The 17,871-nt window shown below is 43.4% G+C and overlaps 1 long non-coding RNA gene across 1 annotated transcript; it reads right to left on the reverse strand.

Moving 5' to 3' along the window:
• Positions 1–793: 793 nt before the first annotated feature.
• LOC135565529 (uncharacterized) lies at positions 794–1,968 on the reverse strand. Its single transcript, XR_010461644.1, has 3 exons — positions 1,905–1,968; positions 1,736–1,822; positions 794–1,648 (listed from the first exon to the last, which is right to left on the reverse strand). It is a non-coding gene; the product is annotated as an uncharacterized LOC135565529 (long non-coding RNA).
• Between the last annotated feature and the right edge of the window lie 15,903 nt (positions 1,969–17,871).

Raw genomic sequence — 17,871 nt, forward strand, 5'->3', positions numbered from 1 at the left:
CTGGCATGGGCATGGTTGTAGGCCTGCTGTGCTTCCTGGGAGTCTGTGAAAGGTGTCAGGAGAAAAGGCTGGCAGCCATACCCCTGTCTCCCAGCAACACACCAGAGAATTCACCTGTCAACACAAAATCTCATCATTACTACCTCATAAACACAGTGATATTCTTGACACAGCCATGATGGTTATAAATAGGGGTTGTGTGGCTTACCTTGTGATAGGCACTGATAGATTTCAGAGGCCCGAAAGATTCTGGAGTCATGGACTGAGCCAGGCCATTTTGCCACAACATTGCTGATCACACAGTCAGCATTGCAGACCATCTGAAATCATAAGATGAGGAATATTACACCAATCAATGCACATCACTGGCAATGCAGAGTGTTCGTCAATGGACAATATCAAAAAGTTATGTTCACCTGAACATTAATGCTGTGAAAGGATTTCCTATTCACAAAATCGGCCTCATGGGCACCTGAGGGGGCTTTTATCCTTATGTGTGTGCAGTCCACTGCACCAATGACATTGGGGAAACCTGTCACACAAAGTAATGAGTATCCTACTATGTGTTAACAGTTGTCCTGTAATTTGTAGATCCTCTTACCTGCAATCCTATAGAACTCCTCTTTGATGTCACAGAGTCTTCTGTGGCCAGGGAAGAGATGAAGACATCTGCTAATGCTTTGATAGCCAGACACACACTCCTTATTGTGCGGCAAATTGTGGCCTTGTTCAGCTGTTCTGCATCCCCACTGAGTACAGGAAGGCTCCACTAGCAAAAAGCGCAAGGCCACACAAACCATTTGCTCCACACTCAGTGCATGGCTCCGTGCAGTGCGGTGCTTAATCCTGGGACCCAGTAGTCTGCATAGATACCTGATGCCATCTGCAGAAAACCTGTATCTTTCATATAGATGGTCATCAGGGAAGGCCAGTGGGTCCAACCGGTCCCTGAAGACCCTTTCTCGCCTGAAGGCTCTCCTCAGCACAAGTGCTTCTTCATCCACCACATCTCGCACGAATGGGCATGCCATTGTCAGAGCAGAAAGGAACACACAATTTTGGGCCTTCATATAGGCTAGTGGCCACACCTGGTGCTGGGGGGGTGGGCAAAAGAGGGCGATGCCTTATAACGATGACTTGGTTGTACTGATTGCTGGGAAAATAAAAAAACCTTAGAAAGATGCCACCGTCCTGTGTGCTCACAATAAGAGCTCATATGTCATGGCTCACTTGACTTTACGAGAATATACCTAATTTTTATTTTGAGCTGTGTCATCTTCTTGGAGCTGGGCGAGGAAAGAAAAATAATGATTAATACATTTGTGTTACAGTTAGCATACAGTGTACATTGAAGGCATATCTCACCTCCCTCTCAAGTTTTTTTATTTCAAGGTCCAGTTTCCTAATTGTCCTCTTTTTATTTCGGACTCCAGTGCAAGATTTTCCATCTTTTTCTTCTTGTACTGAATGTCTATGTCTGCCAGTTCTATTTGGCGCCGGAGGTGGTTGCCATACAACTTTCTGATAGCTTGTGAGCTCTGTGAACACAATACAATTAGCGCAGCTGGAATTTGGCAGGATGTGGTGTCCTTTTATTAATACGCACTATGTTGCCAGGCTGGTTTTCCCACTGTATAGCATCTGGGTCCTGTAAAAGAAATTAGATTTTTTGATTTTGATGAGGACTCCTCACCATTGTAGAGTAAATAGTACTTTCACAGTCTTAACATGATACCTCATGCCTTCTGGAATCCAGAGAGATGGTCTCCTCCTCATCATCGTCTCCATCATGTGCTGTTGCTGCTGCACTGGGGCCTTCACCCTATCACATTTAATCGGATTCATATTGAAGCTAGTAGACAAGACATGCCAGGCCTACAGTATGCCTTTGATGGAGTACTCACTGGATCAGCATCGTCTGGTGCTTGTGCTGGTGGCTCTAACAGGAACACAGTGCTGCCAGGCACTGCAAGGCAATAGGTAAACCAAAGTCAGACAGTCCAAATTGATTCAATATGAATGTGGTTGTATCCCATGTAGAGATGGAAGGACATACCTTGAATGAAGCGGGTGGCATCTTGGGAGGAACCTATGCTCGTCTCTTTCCCCCAGGGATCCCCTCTAAGACGGGCCTGCCTTTATTTAGCTCCAAGGCCATGTCCTCTGCTGGGGTAAGGTCAGCCTTTGGTGACCCACCACCCGTGCCTTGTCTGTGGGTATTCTTTTTCACTGCTAAAACAGTACAGACAATGTGTGAGCAGGCACCTTCTGGGTACAATATATGCTTGTGCTTTGTTAAATATTAGTCAGGGACCATACCATTCTGCAGAATGTTCTTGTATTTGATTTTGACCTGCTGCCATGTCCGTTTTGGCCCGTTCATGTTTAATCTACACACACACACACACACACACACACATTTAATGGAGTCACACTGCAAAAATTACTTGGTATTTTTGTCTTGTTTTCAGTAAAAATATCAAAAAATGTATCATAGCTTTATACAGTGTGATGGAGTTACTTTACACAATTTCACTCATATCTGCAGTGCATTTCAATTAAAAATTTAACCGTTTCATAATTACAGTACAACTGCATTTTTGGAGATGTGAATTAAATATTTGAATTGTAATTGTGATGTTTCAGCGGAGCGGTGAGTGTGTAATTGTGCACTACTTACGCATTCAGGCGGTCTGCAATACTTTGCCACGCTTTTTCTCTTTGCTTTATCACTGTGGCGGTGTTGCCTTTCTTCTTAATTATATCTTTTACCTCCTCGTATGCCTCCATGAGGATTTGTGCTTCCGACGGGGAAAAGTACGCGGCACTAGTTGCCATGGTAAATCAGTTAATCTGTGATCTGTGGCGGGGTCTATTTGAGTGAGCCGTGAGCGCGCACCTATCCAGGATTGGTTTCACCTGGCTTAATGAATCCGTGTCTGCTCATCCTGGCTTGGTCTTTGTGCAACCAATTAAGCCTGGACGCACATGTTTTGGCTTCATTGAGCTCAGCTGAGTCATTTATCCCGGATGTCTTAATTCTACTTTTGTGCAACAGGCCCCAGGTCTTTCAATGTAGTTATTTCTTGTCACGCTTCAGCCTTGGAAAAATATTTGTTTGTAAATTCGATTCAAGCATTTAGCTAATGATGATAATCTTGTTATTGATAGAGTTGCTTACATATCAATGTTGGTTGCATTTACTCACAAATTGCAATGCCTTTAATGTATGTCGTTAGCTGTATTACTTTGCTCATGCGTCATGCAAACGAATTGTAAAATATACAATACTGTAGTTTTGTTACTGTTTCTAGTGTAATATGCTTTGTTATTCTACATAGATGGTTATACATTATTAGAGTAATGAAAGGAGCCAATTACCATATGGTTAACAATTAGCTATATGGTTTGGCATCATGCCAGATGCATGGTACATTAGCGCGTGCTTTGTATTTATGCAACTTCAAATGTTTAATGTACAGCTACAGTATGTCGGTGTGAATTGAACACTAAAGTATATTCTTTTCTGTATTTTGCAGTTTCACAACATAAACGTTTACAATATATTCATTCAAGAAAAGTCACGCCTTGGGAGTTTTATTGAAGACTTAGTTGTTAGCTATCTGTCTAATTTTGCATGGGAACGCAATTCAAGGGCAGAATACCAGGCTTGGTCCTGTTTGTGGGTGAGTCCCAGAAAGAGGGCCAATTATCTACAAATTCTATCTTTTGGGAGGGGCAGAAAACAATGTTCAACCAGCGATTGAGTTGTTAGACTCTGCTGTAGAGCTAGCTCATCACTTCCCCTAACTGGGAGGGGGCCAGAGACAATTACTCGATGCCGACATCTTTCTAGCTGATTTACATGCTGAAGCTATGTTGCACTTGGTGACCTCTGACTGTTTCATCCTAACATCGTTGGTGCCGACGTGGATAACAATATCCCTAAACTCTCTATACTCGCAAGTTTTAGCTTTAGCCAGCACCATCTTCAGATTAGCCTTAACGTCGGTAGCCCTGCCCCCTGGTAAAGAGTGCACGATCGTGGATGATTCTTTTTAGTCTAATACTGTGGGTAATGGAGTCGCCAATGACTAGGGTTTTCAATTTGCCAGAGCTAATGGTGGGAGACTTCGGCGTCTCAGACCCCGTAACGGGAGGAGTAGAGACCAGAGAAGGCTCGGCCTCTGACTCGCTGCTTAATGGGGAAAACCGGTTGAGCATTCCTACAGCATTTCTCTCCAGAAACCGTGAGAAAGTTGTCCGGCTGCGGGGACCGTGCGAGGGGATTTATACTAACGTTACTATCTGTACTTACTGGTGGCACAGACGCTGTTTCATCCTTTCCTACACTGAAATTACCCTCGCCTAGCGATTGCGTCTGAAGCTGGGCCTGTAGCACAGCTATCCTTGCCGTAAGGCGATCGTTCTCCTGTATATTATGAGTACAGCGACTGCAATTAGAAGGCCTCATGTTAATGTTACTACTTAGCTTCGGCTGTTGGAGGTCCTGACGAACCATGTCCATAAAGCGTCCGGAGTGAAAAAGTTGAATGGAGAAAAAAAAGTTGAGGGAAAAAAACAAAATATAAACGGTAATTAAAAAGTAAAAAACGTAAAGTTGTCATGCTCTGATCCCATATCTCCACATAGTGTGCGCTCAGTTGATGTGGTTTGATGAAATTTACAATCAAAGTTATCTGCTGTGGTATATATCTCCGAGTACTGTGCTCAGCTCTTTTTACACCAGTTGCTGCCAGTTGCGTCCATAGATGGATCCCCATCTGTGCAAAATCCCACCATTCGATCCCATGGAATCTGTTTTCCTCAATATAGCCACGCAGCACACTGATCCCCTGTGCCGTTGGATGCTTGGGAATCGTGAGACAGTGCCGTTGGATGCTTGGGAATCGTGAGACAGAACTAAATGTCCTCGTGAATAGCAACCCATGACATGTATAGCAAACAAAAGCCAATGCTTGGGCATCTCGGTCCTCACAGCTAACGCCCATTTGGAGAGTATAAGCTGGAGAGTTTTTGAGTCATTCAGTCAGTTTCCTCTTGATTGCTAGCAATACCATCAATTATTTGTTTAACAGTGTTATCTGATAAAGTTATTGATGTGAGTTTCTGTGCCTCTGCCTCCCCACACATTGTTTTCAACATAAGAGTTGCGGCCGGTAATATCAAAGACTCTGCAATAGTGTGTGGATTCACAGCGTAGCGGGGCTAGCCATTCACCGTGGGAATGACTCAAGTGAAACGGTCAAGTGCAGCCTTTTCCCATGATCTAAGGGCACTCTCTGGTTGAATTTGATCTTTTAGGTTAGAATTATTCTCATTTAGATTTTTAAGGTAAACCACATTACAATGGTTTTGAGCTACAAAGACGATACTATAAAAGCTCACAAAGTATTGGCATGGCAACTGAAAGCAGAGGAAAGTAAGAGGACAATTAATGATATAGAAACTCATACTAATGAGATATCTTTCGAACCTACTGAAATTAATAATACTTTTAAGAAATCCTATGAAGACCTCTACACTTCCCAATCAAGCGATGATCTATCAGAGATTGACTCCTTTCTCTCCTCTCTCAACCTCCCATGCCTGTCAGAGGAAGACATAGAGCGCCTGAGTGAACACTTCTCAGTTCCTGAATTGTTGGAGGCCATTAAATCCCTACCTTCTAATAAATCTCCTGGGGAGGATGGCTTCCCTCCAGAGTTCTATAAAGAATTTAGGGAGCTGTTGCTTCCCTACCTAATGGAGGTACTTAAAAAAGCCAAGTCTTTCTCTCAAGCAGTGATTACTGTAATCCACAAGAAAGGGAAAACCCCGCAAAAGTACGCCTCCTATAGACCAATCTCTCTCCTTAACACAGATTGTAAACTGGTCACCAAGATGCTATCAAAGAGACTGGAGTCATGTCTTCCCCTGTTGGTCAACCCGGATCAGACTAGCTTCATAATTAATAGATTGTCCTCCAATAATCTCAGAAGGTTCTTTGATATAATTCACCTTGCTAACAAAAACAAAATACCTAGTGTCGCAGTCTCCCTCGACGCTGAAAAGGCCTTTGATAGGGTTGAATGGCCAAACCTTTTTGCGTCTTGGAAAAGTTTGGTTTAGGTATTTGTAAATTTGATAAAATCACTCTACAAATCTCCTAAAGCTAGGATTGCTACCAATGGGATTACTTCCTCCTCTATCCCTCTCTATAGGGGGAACAGACAAGGTTGCCCAATTAGCCCCCACCTCTTTGCCCTCGCCATTGAACCGTTGGCTGAGGCTATCAGAACGTGCCCTGACATACATGGCTTTGAGGTGGGCCCCCATACTCATAAATTATCACTCCTTGCAGATGACCTTATCTTATTTCTAACAAACCCAGAACACTTCCTCTCTCACTTGCAGATCCTACTACAGTGTTATAGTTCTTTCTCTGGATTTAAAGTCAATTTTGATAAAAGTGAAATCTTACTGTTGTCTGTCTTTGACCATCATACCATCAAGCCATTTCCTTTTAGATGGTCGCCAATGGGCTTCACATATTTGGGCATAATGGTGGATGGTAATCTGAACAACCTCTATAAACTCAATCTGGCCAGTTTGTTGCAAAAGGTGGAGGGTGACCTTTGTAAATGGATGGACTTGCCTCTCACTCTACTGGGTAGAATAAATGTAATTAAAATGAATGTCCTGCCCAGATTTCTATATTTGTTTCAATCTCTCCCCATCCCTGTTCCCGCAGCATTCTTTTCCTGTCTAGACAAGCTGACCAGACGGTTTATCTGGCACGGCAAAACCCCTAGGGTTGGCCTGGATAAACTGACCCTTGATTACGGTCAAGGGGGCTTAAACCTCCCCAATTTTAGAATGACCTACTGGGCTGCACAGTCTAGGTTTCTGGTTCAGAGGTTTGACAATGGTCCCTAAATGATGACACTGGGGCAGAATTGTTTTACAAATGGGACAGAAAATCTATAAAAACCATCACAGACAACACTTTAATTATACATTCTGTCCTGACATGGTGCAAACTGCATGAGCTGTTCAGACGAGGGTGATTCCTTTCCCCTAAAATCCCTTTATGGAACAATAGATTGATCCCTATGTTTTTCCAGAATAGTAACTTTAGACCATGGTCTGATAAGTTGATCACTCTTCTGGAACATTGTTATGAGGAGGGAGTTCTTATGTCTTTTGATCAGCTGAAACAGAAATACCACTTGCCTGACAGGGACTTCCTTAACTACCTACAACTACGAAACTTTATTAGGGTGACTCTCAAGGGACAATGGAACCTACCTAAGATGTCACTTATTGAACAACTCTGCCACGCAGACCTGCCGATTCATTGGGCTTCCACGTCCCAACCGGCTTGTCCAGCGCCCATGTCTCGGCCGGTTTGCCCAGGTGGGACGCTGGGTGGCGCCCCTAGAGGGGGGGATACTGTCACGTCTGCTCCCGCTTTTCCCTCCCACGCTTGAGGGTGCCAGGCTGCCCTGCATCACGCACTACTGCCATCTATTATGCACACCAGCCTTCCATCGTCAAGCGCATCAGCGATATTGGACTCACCTGGTCTCATTAATTTATTTCCTCCCCTATATTTGTCAGTTCCATTACTCTGTTCCCTGCTGCTACATTAATTGTTTTTTGTTTGTGTTACTCAGTTGCTAACGCTGTTCCACTCTTATTCCATCTCCGTTCCTTAATAAATGTTTTACTCTCCGTACCTGCTTCGTCTCTCCAGCGTCATTCCATGTGACAGTCGCGGACACCGACGTCTTGCTTCAGGTCAAATTAAACAACTTCTTTGCATGCTTGGAGGACAATACAGTGCCACCGACAAGACCCGCTACCAAAGACTGTGGGCTCTCCTTCTCTGTGGCCGACGTGAGTAAAACATTTGAATCTATTAACCCTCGCAAGGCTGCCAGCCTAGACGGCATCCCTAGCCGTGTTTATAGAGCATGCGCAGACCAGCTGGCTGGTGTGTTTACGGACATATTCAATCAATTCCTATCCCAGTCTGCTGTCCCCACATGCTTCAAGATGGCCACCATTATTCCTGTTCCCAAGAAAGCGAAGGTAACTGAACTAAATGACTATCGCCCTGTAGCACTCACCTCTGTCATCATGAAGTGCTTTGAGAGACTAGTCAGGATCATATAACCTCCACCCTACCTGTCACCCTAGACCCACTTCAATTTGCTTACCACCCCAATAGGACAACAGACGATGCAATCGCCATCACACTACACACTGCCCTATCCCATCTGGACAAGACAAATATCTATGTGAGAATGCTGTTCATCGACTACAGCTCAGCATTCAACACCATAGTACCCTCCAAACTCATCATTAAGCTTGAGACCCTGGGTCTCGACCCTCTCCTGTGCAACTGGGTCCTGGACTTCCTGACAGGCCGCCCCCAGGTGGTGAAGGTAGGAAACAACATCTCCACTCCACTGATCCTCAACACTGGGGCCCCACAATTGGTGCGTTCTCAGCCCTCTCCTGTACTCCCTGTTCACCTACGACTGCATTGCCATGCACGCCTCCAACTCAATCATCAAGTTTGCAGACGACACTAGTGGTAGGCTTGATTATCAACAACGACGAGACGGCCTACAGGGAGGAGGTGAGGGCCCTCAGAGTGTGGTGTCAGGAATATAACCTCTCACTCAATGTCAGCAAAACAAAAGAGATGATTGTGGACTTCAGGAAACAGCAAAGGGAGCACCCCCTATCCACATCGACGCGACAGCAGTGGAGAAGTTGGAAGGTTTTAAGTTCCTCGGTGTTCATTTCACCGACAAACTGAAATGGTCCACGCACACAGACAGTGTGGTGAAGAAGGTGCAACAGTCGCTCTTCAAACTCAGGAGGCTGAAAAAATGTGGCTTGTCACCGAAAACCCTCATTAACTTTTACAGGTGCACAATTGAGAGCTTCCTGTCGGGCTGTATCACCGCCTGGTATGGCAACTGCACCGGCCACAACCGCAAGGCTCTCCAGAAGGTGGTACGATCTGCACAACGCATCACCGGGGCAAACTACCTGTGTCCAGGACACCTACAACACCCGATGTCACAGGAAGGCAAAAAAGATCATCAAGGACAATAACCACCCAAGCCACTGCCTGTTTACCCCGCTTCCATCCAGAAGGCAAGCTCAGTACAGGTGCATCAAAGCCGGGACAGAGAGATTGAAAAACAGCTTCTATCACAAGGCCATCAGATTGTTAAACAGCCACCACTAGCACAGAGAGGCGGCTTGTCTACCTACAGACTTGTTATCATTGGCCACTTTAAAAAATTGAATACTTGTCACTTTAATAATGCCACTTTAAGAATGTTTACATATCTCACATTACTCATCTCATTTGTATATAATGTATACTGTATCCTTCACTATCTATTCTTTACTATCTATTACATCTTAGCCGCTCTGTCACTGCTCATCCATATATTTTATACTTATATATTCTTATCCAATTCCTTTACTGGATTTTGTGTATTAGGTTTTGTTATGGAATTTGTTAGATATTAGGTTTTGTTGTGGAATTGTTCCATATTACCTGTTAGATACTGCTGCACTTTTGGATCTAGAAGCATAAGCATTTTGCTACACTCACTATAACATCTGCTAACCATGTGTATGTGACCAATAAAATTTTATTTAATTTGTTTCTAGGCTACCTGGCTAAAATTCTTGTTCGCTAGCCTAACTTCCATTCAAGGTCAACTTTAGCTAGTGAACATTAGCCTTCTACATATTTACATTTAAGTCATTTAGCAGACGCTCTTATCCAGAGCGACTTACAAATTGGTGCGTTCACCTTAAGACATCCAGTGGAACAGCCACTTTACAATAGTGCATCTAAATCTTTTAAGGGGGGGGTGAGAAGGATTACTTTATCCTATCCTAGGTATTCCTGAAAGAGGTGGGGTTTCAGGTGTCTCCGGAAGGTGGTGATTGACTCCGCTGTCCTGGCGTCGTGAGGGAGTTTGTTCCACCATTGGGGGGCCAGAGCAGCGAACAGTTTTGACTGGGCTGCGCGGGAACTGTACTTCCTCAGTGGTAGGGAGGCGAGCAGGCCAGAGGTGGATGAACGCAGTGCCCTTGTTTGGGTGTAGGGCCTGATCAGAGCCTGGAGGTACTGAGGTGCCGTTCCCCTCACAGCTCCGTAGGCAAGCACCATGGTCTTGTAGCGGATGCGAGCTTCAACTGGAAGCCAGTGGAGAGAGCGGAGGAGCGGGGTGACGTGAGAGAACTTGGGAAGGTTGAACACCAGACGGGCTGCGGCGTTCTGGATGAGTTGTAGGGGTTTAATGGCACAGGCAGGGAGCCCAGCCAACAGCGAGTTGCAGTAATCCAGACGGGAGATGACAAGTGCCTGGATTAGGACCTGCGCTGCTTCCTGTGTGAGGCAGGGTCGTACTCTGCGGATGTTGTAGAGCATGAACCTACAAGAACGGGCCACCGCCTTGATGTTAGTTGAGAACGACAGGGTGTTGTCCAGGATCACGCCAAGGTTCTTAGCGCTCTGGGAGGAGGACACAATGGAGTTGTCAACCGTGATGGCGAGATCATGGAATGGGCAGTCCTTCCCGGGAGGAAGAGCAGCTCCGTCTTGCCGAGGTTCAGCTTGAGGTGGTGATCCGTCATCCACACTGATATGTCTGCCAGACATGCAGAGATGCGATTCGCCACCTGGTCATCAGAAGGGGGAAAGGAGAAGATTAATTGTGTGTCGTCTGCATAGCAATGATAGGAGAGACCATGTGAGGTTATGACAGAGCCAAGTGACTTGGTGTATAGCGAGAATAGGAGAGGGCCTAGAACAGAGCCCTGGGGGACGCCAGTGGTGAGAGCGCGTGGTGAGGAGACAGATTCTCGCCACGCCACCTGGTAGGAGCGACCTGTCAGGTAGGACGCAATCCAAGCGTGGGCCGCGCCGGAGATGCCCAACTCGGAGAGGGTGGAGAGGAGGATCTGATGGTTCACAGTATCGAAGGCAGCCGATAGGTCTAGAAGGATGAGAGCAGAGGAGAGAGAGTTAGCTTTAGCAGTGCGGAGGGCCTCCGTGATACAGAGAAGAGCAGTCTCAGTTGAATGACTAGTCTTGAAACCTGACTGATTTGGATCAAGAAGGTCATTCTGAGAGAGATAGCGGGAGAGCTGGCCAAGGACGGCACGTTCAAGAGTTTTGGAGAGAAAAGAAAGAAGGGATACTGGTCTGTAGTTGTTGACATCGGAGGGATCGAGTGTAGGTTTTTTCAGAAGGGGTGCAACTCTCGCTCTCTTGAAGACAGAATATATCATATACATACATATATCTACATATTGAGGGTCCATCCTCTCAGGCTAGGGACAAAGCAATATACTGTATGAGTTAATGATTGGGTCAGTATCGCCGTTATAATCATTGGTCGGTATGGAGAATTAAGTAAAACCACAAGTCCAAATCCCTATCTCCATCCATGGCTATTTTAGGAAAGGGCAAATTTGAACTTGCTGGCTAGCTAGCCACCCGTGGACAACAACACAACGATATGCAACAATTCAAGTTTTTCTGTCAATGACGTATGCTCTCAGTGGGAGTTGATAGGAGTGACTGCAAATCCAAGTTGGCTTCCCTTTTCACTTTATTTTTGGTGTGCTAAGACCAATCACAGATGAACTCGCTCAGTTTAGCTCAACGCTGATTGGCCAATGTTTAAAAGGGTTTTTTGTCAAGGGAGGCCAGATAGCGGCAACAATGTCATACTCATTTGGACCAGACAGCATCAGAGAGATGGCCTATACACTATACGTAGAGAGACAGAGGGGCGCTGTTTCGCTTGCTCGGATGCTTTCTCCAATGAAATTACATTCAGCCTCTTGCGATTTAAAGGAAAATTATGAAACATAGAGAGACAATAGATTACGAATTATTTTATAAAAATAATTTTTGGGTCAATTTTTTGGGGAGGCCTGGCATCCCTTGGCATCCATGAATACGCACCACTGGTTAGAAAGGATTACCTACACATACTGAGCAGCTCATATTATAGACAGAAGCATGCTTACATGGCAGACCAATCCGAACTCATCTCTCGACATGTCCAGCCAATCCATTATCTCAGCCAATCATGGCTAGCGGGAAGGTCCCTGTCTTTAACGTATTTCAGAATATATTTTGATATACATTAAATACATTTTCCGATGCATTTAACATATATTTTGTGATATACATTTTATATATACATATTAAATACATTTCGTAATATGTTGGAATGTATTAAAGGTAGACTCCGTGATATGACATAGATGCAGAAAGTAAACTGCATAGTGGGTCAATATCTTAAAAGTCTAAGAGCGTTGAAGCATGAGGCTCAACTTCTCCGCTATTTTGCTGCCCTGGCTACCACTCTGTGAACAGCGTGAAGTGAACCATTGCACATGTGCAGATACTGTGTGTGACTGTGAGAGTGAAGTCTTACATCTCGCTCATCTCAATATCTGTGGTGCTGCTCGTGGCAACGTCATTTAGCTAAGCCTACCTTTAAATACATAAAAAATATATACATTATTTGGCATTTTTATTTCACATGTATCCTGAAAAAGTGATCTAAAAATATATTTTAAATGTGGGTTTTTTCCATATGGGAGGACACCAGAGTTAACACCGTTTGATAAGTGCCTTGGGATCTTTAGTGACCACAGACAGTAAGGACACCCATTTTAACGTCCCATCAGAAAGACAGCAGCCCTCCACCAACACTCCATCAACACAGTAGCATCTGGTCATCTAGGGATCGACCAGGGCCAACCCTGCTTAGCTACACAGGCAAGCCAGCAGTGGGATGCTGGGTGGTATGTTGGTGGCAATTTGTTAAATTCGGAAATATCAAATTTGGCACATTTTAATGTTTGGGTAGGCTTGCATAAATCTGCCTAGTGTGAAATGCAAACACAAATTTCACTAGGCCTATGGTGCCATCTACTGTTTGATTGATATGTCCAGTAGTATAGGAGGAACATCCAGGTACCTCAAAGGTGCAACTGCCAATGGTAGGCTGTCCTAAAAAGCTATTTGGTGTTTTGACTTTATGACTTGCCAACAATACCGACGTACTATTTACCCCAAAATATAAACGCATTATGTAAAGTGTTGGTCCCATTTTTCATGAGCTGAAATAAAACATCCCAGAAATCTTCAATACGCACAAAAAGCTTATTTGTCTCAAATTTTGTGCATAAATTTATTTATATCCCTGTTAGTGAGCATTGCTACTTTGCCAAGATACCTGACAGGTGTGGCATATCAAGAAGCTGATTAAACAGTATGATCATTACACAGGTGCACCTTGTGCTTGGGACAATAAAAGGCCACTCTAAAATATGCAGTTTATTCACACAACCCAATGCCACAAATGACTCAAGTTTTGAAGGAGTATGCAAATAGCTATGCTGTCTACAGGAATATCCAATGTCATTTTGAGAAATTTGGCAGTAATTACATTTTATTGATGGCAGTTTGAATGCACAGAGATACCATGACGAGATCCTGAGGCTTATTGTCGTGCCATTCATCTGCCGTCATCACCTCAAGTTACAGCATGCAAATGCACAGCCTAATGTTACTAGGATCTGTACACAATTCCTAGAAGCTTAATAATTTTATAGAAAAGTACTAGTCCTGTATTAGCGGACCGATATGCAGTGCATTCAGAAAGTATTCAAACCCCTTGACTTTTTCCACATGTTGTTCCCGTTACAGCCTTATTCTAAAATTGATTAAATTGTCCCCCCACCCCCCTCAATCTACACACAATTCCCCATAATGAGCAAAAACTGTTTTTTAGACATTTTTACAAACGTATAAAAAATAAAAAATGCAAATATCACATCAACATAAGTATTCAGACCCTTTACTCAGTACTCTGTTGAAGCATCTTTGGCAGCGATTACAGCCTCCTGTCTTCTTGGGTATGATGCTACAAGATTGGCACACTTGTATTTTGGGAGTTTCTCGCATTATTTTCTGCAGATCCTCTTAAGATCTGTGAGGTTGGATGGGGACCATCGCTGCACAGCTATTTTCAGGTCTCCCCAGAGATGTTCCATCGGGTTCAAGTCCGGGCTCAGGCTGGCCCACTAAAGGACATTCAGAGACTTTGTCTTGGCTGTGTGCTTCGTCTCATTGTCCTGTTTGAAGGTGAACCTTCGCCCCAGTCTGAGGTCCTGAGCGCTCTGGAGCAGGTTTTCATCAAGTATCCCTCTGTACTGTACATCTTCCCTCGATACTGTCTAGTCTCCTTCTTCAATTTAAGAATGATAGAGGCCACTGTGTTCTTGGGGACCTTCAATGCTGCAGAAATTTGTTGGTACCCTTCCCCAGATCTGTGCAACACAATCTTGTCTCGGAGCTCTATGGACATTCCTTCAACCTCATGGCTTAGTCCAGTCAAAAATCTCAAGGATGATCAATGGAAACAGGATGTATCTGAGCTCAATTTAGAGTCTCATAGCTAAAGGTCTGAATATGTATGTAAATAAGGTATTTCAGTTTAAAACATTTACAAAAAAAATCTAAAAACCTGTTTCAAGGGGTCTGCATACTTTCTGAATGCACTCTAGCCGTCTGTAGCTCAGTCAAAACAAACTCTCTCTCTCAACAACAAAAAAGCACCCCCACCCCCAAACATCTTCCCTCAGCTATGGTCCCAGTTCTTCCATGGCCTACATATCCCCAGTTCTTCCATGGCCTACATATCCCCAGACATGTCACCCATTGATGCTCTGCATCAATGTGTACAACAGCTTAAAGAGGAGTGGGACAACATTCCACAGGCCACAATCAACTCTACGCAACTCTATGTGTCATGCTGCATGAGGCAAATGGTGGTCACACCAGATACTGACTGGTTTTCTGATCCACACCCTTATCTATTTAAATCAAATGTAATCTGTGACCAACTGATGCATATCTGTATTCCCAGTCATGTGAAATCCATAGATTAGGGCCTAATACATTTATTTCAATTGACTGATTTCCTTATGTGAACTGTAACTCAGTAAAAGTTTGGAAATTGTAGCATGTTGCATTTATATTTTTGTTCAGTGTACATTTTTATTAGGAGTACTTTGTTTTTGTTTGTTGTTTATTTCAGTGAAGTGAGATCCCTGTAGGGACAAAGACAACCCCAACCTTAACTACTTATACCCATACACATCTCCTTGACCTGTATCTTCACATGACTTCTACCGAGCTATGTCTCCCATTGCCATCACCCCACTGATGCAGTGGCGCAACAACTACAGTCACGACCTTCAATCCTTCCCTACCGAGCATCAATTCACCTTAAACCTGGTCCCCAGGAGTATGAGGAAACCCCAGGGACCTGATCCCAGGGCGTTCCACCACTATCATCAACCTTACCATCTGCCCTGGAGTAACGGTAGACTTACAGTGAGCTCCAAAAGTATTCTTTTGGGCTCTGTACTCCAGCACTTTAGATTTCAAATTATACAGTGACTGTGAGGTCAAGGTGCAGACTGTCATCTTTAATTTGAGGGTATTTTCATCCATGTCGGGTGAACCATTTAGAAATTACAGTCCTTTTTGTACATCGTCCCCCTATTTTAGGAAACCAAAAGTATTGGGACAAATTCACTTAAAATAAACGTTCGACATCCAAACTCCAGATACTATATGTTTAATACAAAGCAGCCAAATGCTACTTATTTGTTCATTTTCTCCATCTCATTATTTTATTAATACATAGCTACCTCAGGCTACTTCAATGTTGGAGTCATTCAGGTCTGTTGTTTTCATTTGGCTACCATGTACTACTATAATTGATCAAGGTGTTCTGTAACATTAACAAGTTTGCATAAGAAGAGAGGGGATTACTCGTTTTACTGTTTGCTTTGCCACTCCTTTTATAAACTCCTGTCATTTGCCTCTTAGTTCTTACTGCATAACCACGTCATGCATTTAAACCCTATCTCTCCTACATAACCCACTGTCGTTCTAACCTTTGTCTTTCATATTTCATATATGTCACCGATGATTGATCTCTTACTGTATAACCCTCTGTCAGTCGAATCTCTCATATCTCATCACTCCTCACATTTGACTCTGTCCATCAGCATAGAAATATAAGTACTAGAATGGACATTCCCAGTGAAGTCACTAACTGGTAGTCACTAACTCTTCCATGGAACAGGCTCTGTGTCTGAGTCACCTTTCCCAGTTGAGAGATAACACATAGTTGTGGCCAGGGTGTGTTGGTTGGGAATACGCCATCCTATGTTTAGAATGTTCCCTGAACTGTAAAAATGTACAGTAAAATATATGTGCTTGAGCACACACCCTGTTTCTCTATAAATAAGTGTCACTGATGATTTTACTGTTCATGAATGTTTGACTGTCAATATTAATCCAGTCCATAGTGTAAATAAACATGAGATGAATCTTTACAATGAGAGTGTATTTTCTGAAGACACATTTATTAATTTACACGGTGTACATACAAAATACATACCCCAATTACAGACTTTAGCAGTTTATTACTTAACAAAGCTGAAATGTAATGTGCTGACTACATGTAATCTACAGAAGGACACAATAATTATTTTATTTGAAACCACAAGTTTGCCATGGAAAGTCAGAGAATCCATATTCCTCATATAGAAGTATAGGTGCTGTCTTGTTATGCTGATAAGCAGTGCCTTGCCAGAAGAACTGAGCCCATAGATGACATCTCCAGTAGCCACCATCTATGGAATTCAGTTCTCAGGGCACAACACCTCTCATTCTCCTCCCATATTGTGTCTTCCTGAGCTTCTCTTGCACTCTCTAGGCTTTAGCACCTTTTAAATCCATTCAAATGGCTGCTGTAACACCTGGCTCAAAATGGTATTTGTTTTCGTTCATAGTCAATCTGTGACACTTTAGTATGATATTTTACGTTACTTTAGGTTACGTTATGAATGGAATAACAGTGTACAATATCGTACGAATTACAAGACATATAGTTCCATGCGTCTTACTGAGTCCTACAATAGCTTATGAATTGGATGATTAATTTATCATATATTTTGGAGGACGTATAGTATTATATAAGGCCTCGTTGCTTGTTACGCACTCATAACAACAAAGGAGAATTACAAATTATGGGAAGAATTTATGTTGGCGGTTAGGGGAACTAACGACAAAGGTTATGAAAATGTACATAGCAGGTTATGTGAATTGGGTTAAATTCAGCATAAGGGTTAGCTAAAATGCTATAACTATCCCAGAGGCGACTCGAACACAGTACCTTTGGATTGCTAAACGGTCACGGATTATGCCCACCCCTACTCCCCGAGCAACCTCCCTATTTCGTTTCTGTCTAAAGTAACTAGACCATTAGTAGGTATCATACATCTTGAAGGTGCTCAGAAAAATGTCAAGTATGTTTTGTATGGCTCTGAGGCCAGGCTGGTTGTGTGAGGTTTGCACTTTTAGGACTATTCAACTAGACCCATCAGGCAAGTTCAATCAAGTGTACCTCTCTACCATGTTGAAACATATTTTAAAACCTCAGTAAACGGAACTGGTCTGACTCCTATTTAGAACGAAACCTCTGTACAGCTGAGTGATAAAAGGCAGTGAAACGACGAGCAGGAGATCAGTGGAGAGATTGCCCAACCTCTTACCACCCCCAGCTTCACCGCAAAATGAAGCTGGGGGTGATTAGAGGTTGGGCAATCTTTATTTCTATAAAAAGCCACTAAAATGGATGTGAGAAGATGGTGATAGAAGATATCAGCACCTCTTCCTCCTAAGAGTAAAATGTTATTTGGTTGGGCATATTCCATCTTCAT

Source organism: Oncorhynchus nerka, linkage group LG28 (assembly GCF_034236695.1).
Source record: "Oncorhynchus nerka isolate Pitt River linkage group LG28, Oner_Uvic_2.0, whole genome shotgun sequence".
Taxonomy (NCBI): Eukaryota; Metazoa; Chordata; class Actinopteri; order Salmoniformes; family Salmonidae; genus Oncorhynchus; species Oncorhynchus nerka.